This window comes from Sapajus apella, unplaced genomic scaffold, assembly GCF_009761245.1.
Source record: "Sapajus apella isolate SASKATOON/1434 unplaced genomic scaffold, GSC_monkey_1.0 scaffold185, whole genome shotgun sequence".
NCBI classification, from domain to species: Eukaryota; Metazoa; Chordata; class Mammalia; order Primates; family Cebidae; genus Sapajus; species Sapajus apella.
The window spans coordinates 948,393-953,028 of NW_022437125.1; positions in this window are offsets into that span (position 1 = coordinate 948,393).

The window sequence follows — 4,636 nt, forward strand, 5'->3', positions numbered from 1 at the left end:
CCAAGTGATGTCCTGGGAGAAGACACTGGAGGCTTTAGGGCATTTAATCTAGAGAAGGACTGACTCAGGTCTCTGTCACCAGCCCCAGGTGGCTACATGGCAGGGCAAGGTGGGGTGGGGACAGACCCACTCTGAAGGAGACACCCACTTTCACTAAGCCACACAGCAGGCTGTCCCAGCTGGCAGTGAGCATGTCATCAGGAAAGGGATGCCAGCCCAGTGCCTCCCTGGTGGCAAACTGAGCCAAGTGGTTGTGTGGCATGAGCTGGGAGGTGTCTTGACCCCCACCCCCAACCAGATCTTAAAGAAAGGTGGGCAGGGATGAGGACTTCAATGATATCTGAAGGGTCCACAGGTTGTATTACTAGAGGTATAGGCTCCAGAATGAGGAAGGTGATTTCCCTCTCCATTTTGGAATTGTCAGAACAGGCAGGCAGGGGCCTCTACCACTGCTGAGTCTGTTCTGTAGCTGGCAGGGAGACCAAGATCCAGAGGAGGACAGTGACCTGTACAGGGTCATTGGGCCAAAACTGGCTTTCCAGGCACGGGCCGAGCCTCGAGCTCTGGTTTTGGGTGGAGCTCAGACCTGGTTATATATGGCGTGGCTGTTCCCTCTCAGCGCCTGCAGCTGGCTGGGGTGGGGGCCGGCCGGGCACGCTTCACCACCTGCCCTGGCAGGCGGCCGCAGGTGCTAGGCCGGCCACTTTACATAGCCACGCTTGGTCTCCTCTGCCTGCCCTGCCATCCTGCCCCCTCGCCTGTCCCCAGGAAAGGCCGAGGCTCTGAGGGCAGGAGCCGGCTGCGGGCCCCAGCGAGTTCTTGAGTATTTTTATTTCACTTCTTCGTTTCACTTTTACTGGTCTCAAGAGAAATCTGCATGTTAATCAGGACCACAGCCATCATCGCTGGGCCCAAGATGGCTCTGTTGTGTGCTAACCAGGGATGGGAGAGCAGGCAGACCCGGGTTCAAGTCCCAACCCACTGCTTGCTGGCTGGCCACGCCACCCCTGGAGCATCTCCTGAGAGGTTCTGACGGGGCACGGCCTCTGGTCTGCTGTGTGGCCTCAGGTAACTTCCTTCCCCTCTCTGGGCCTCAACCCCACTTCTGTAAGATGTGAATAACTACAGCCCATCCTTATAATGTGGCTCAAATTCAGCATTTGTGCGGTGTCCTCTTGGGTGTCCATGGAACTCTTTGGGTGGAGGCGCTGGACCTACTGGATGTTCTTGAACTTGAACTTGAGAAGCTTGGGCTTGTGAACGGATCCCACCGTGAGGCTGGTTTGTTTTGTTTTTTGAGATCTAGTCTCGTTCTTGTTGCCCACGCTGGAGAGCAGTGGCATGATCTCGGCTCACTGCAACCTCTGCCGCCTGGGTTCAAGCGATTCTCCTGCCTCAGCCTCCCGAGTAGTTGGGATTACCGGCTCCAGGCACCACGCCCAGCTAATTTTTGTATTTTTAGTAGAGACGGGGTTTCACCATTTTGGCGAGGCTGGTCTGGAACTCCTGACCTTGTGATCCACCTGCCTCAGCCTCCCAAAGTGCTGGGATTACAGGCGTGAGCCACCGCGCCCGGCCAAGGCTGGTTTTAAGATGCAGGTCCCTGCTCCGCCCTGCTTTGCATTGGGAGAAAGTGGGTTGGCCCTCAGATGGCCCAGAAACTTCAGAAAGGCTCCAGGATCTGGGGATGTGTTTTTCCCTAGGACAGGATCAGAGGAGGGAAGTGGGGGGAAACTGAGGCACAGGATGGTGAAGCTACTTGCCCGGCAAGGGAGTGGCTGCACCAGGATTGAACGGGGCCTGGCTCGATGTGGAGCCTGCATCCCCAGGCCTGCAGTGAGGCCGAGATGAGGCCACCCCTACCACTGTCCCACTCAGCTCCTGAGCTCCTCCCGGCTCCTGTTCCGGCAACCTCAGGGCTGCTGCAGGACACGAAGCCTGAGGCTTCCCCGGGGAACAGCTTGGAGCTGAGTCGGGGTTTATATAGTGGCTCCCAAAATATCTGGCCGCTGATAGGCTGAGCCGGGCGCGGGCGCGGCTGGTCCATGCCGTGGCTTCCTGTCCTGCCAAGATGTTTCCTGCTGATAGCTGGGCCCAGCGGTCTTATCTGTGACCTCGGGGACACCCAGGGGACAGGCTGTCCTGGCCTGAGCAGGGGCTGCGGGGAACCAGGAGGGGGTCAGGCGCAGGTGGTGGGCTCTTCCATACACACAAAGTTTGGGAGGAGCACTGGACTTGGAGTCTGGCTGCCCTAGAATTGAAAATTGGCTCTGGGTCTAAATAATGTCACCCCAGGGAGGTCGAGCTCCCCTAGAAATCTCAGCCCCTTATCCATCAAGGGGGGATAGTGGCGTCTCCATTTTATTTATTTATTTAATTTTTACTTTGAGGTGAAGTTTTGCTCTTGTTGCCCAGGCTGGAGTGCAATGGCGCAATCTCAGCTCACTGCAACCTCCGCCTCCTGGGTTCAAGCAGTTCAACCATCAGCCTCCCGAGTAGCTGGGATTACAGTGATGTGTCACCGCACCCAGCTAATTTTGTATTTTTAGTAGAGACAGGGTTTCACCATGTTGGTCAGGCTGGTCTTGAACTTCTGACCTCAAGAGATCCGCCCACCTTGGCCTCCCAAAGTGCTGGGATTACAGGTGTGAGCCACCATGCCCAGCCTGACATCTCCATTTGTATAAAACACTCACCAATCCCTTGTGTCCCCTAGCCCAGTCCTCAAGGAGTCCCCAGTCTCAGGGAGACACTGCTGGACACAGATGGCCACAGCCTGCAGGGCTCGGTTGGAAGGAGGCTGGGGATGGGAGAATTCAGAGCATCTGTCTGGGGCAGCTGCCCGGAGGAGGGCCATCACAGCTGGGGTTTAATGATATGTAGGAGCTCGCCAGGCAGATGACGTGGAAGGGATGACCAGGCTGAGGGAACGGCATGTGTGTATGCTTGGATTCAAAGCGTCACTATCCCTATTTCACAGAGAAGGCACCTGAGATTCCAAGAGAAAGTGACTCTGTGGCTCTGAAGCCTGGCTGTTTCCTCTGCACCTGCTAAGGCCTCAGCTTCTGGGAGAGGACACGTTAAGAACTTCAGATATACCCCACGATCTGAAAAATTATATTTTTATTTCAGAATAATGTTAATTATTTTAACATTAACAAAATGTTAATTAACATTACATTAACATAATGCTAATTTCAAATAGTGAAATTAACAGTATGTAGTAAATTACATGCATCTGTATCTGCATATGTCTATGTATACACGCACACATCTTAAGTTATAGGAAAGAGTTTATTTTGGCAGATAGTGTGAAACAAAATTGCAGTAGGATGCAAGAGTAACATAACAACATAACTCAGCATTCTTTTTATTTTTGAGACGGAGTCTCGCTCTGTCACCCAGGCTGGAGTGCAGTGGTGCGATCTCGGCTCACTGCAACCTCCGCCTCCCGGGTTCAAGCGATTCTCCAGCCTCAGCCACCCGAGTAGCTGGGACTACAGGCATCTGCCACCATACCCGGCTAATTTTTGTATTTTTAGTAGATATGGGGTTTCACCATGTCAGCCAGGCTGGTCTCGAACTCCTGACCTCAGGTGATCCACCCACTGCGGTCTCCCAAAGTGCTGGGATGACAGGTATGAGCCACCACAGCCAGCCTCAACATCCTTAACGTGATCTAAGTGTGAGATACTTCCTTGACTTCCTATGTTTTACAAAATCATCATACACAAACTTCTTTATCTAATAGATATGCTGAAATTTAACATTATACTTTTCACTTAAATTTTGATTCTCTTTCTCTCTCTCTTTTTTTTTTTTTTTTTTGAGACGGAGTTTCGCTCTTGTTACCCAGGCTGGAGTGCAATGGCGCGATCTCGGCTCACCGCAACCTCCGCTTCCCGGGTTCAGGCAATTCTCCTGCCTCAGCCTCCTGAGTAGCTGGGATTACAGGCACGCGCCACCATGCCCAGCTAATTTTTTGTAGTTTTAGTAGAGACGGGGTTTCACCATGTTGACCAGGATGGTCTCGATCCCTTGACCTCGTGATCCACCCGCCTCGGCCTCCCACAGTGCTGGGATTACAGGCTTGAGCCACCTGCGCCCAGCCTTCTTTTTTTTTTTTTAAGACAGGGTTGGTCTCACTCTGTCGCCCAGGCTGGAGTACAGAGGTGCCATCAAAGCTCACTGCAGTTTCCCACGCCTGGCTCAAGCCATCGTCCCACCTCAACCTCCCTAGTAGCTGGGACTACAGGTGTGCACCACCATGCCTGGTTAATTAACTTATTGATTTTCTTTCTTTCTTTCTTTCTTTCTTTCTTTCTTTCTTTCTTTCTTTCTTTCTTTCTTTCTTTCTTTCTTTTCTTTCTTTTTCTTTCTTTCCTTCTTTCCTTCCTTCTTTCTTTCTCTTTCTTTCTTTCTTTCCTTTCTTTCTTTCTCTTTCTCTCTCCCTCCCTCCCTCCCTCTCTCTCTCTTTCTTCTTTCCTTCCTTCCTTCCTTCCTTCCTTCCTTCCTTCTTTCTTTCTTTCTTTCTCTCTCTCTCTCTCTCTCTTTTCTTTCTTTCTTTCTTTCTTTCTCTTTCTTTCTTTCTTTCTTTTCTTTCTTTTCTTTCTTTCTTTTCTTTCTTTCTTTTCTT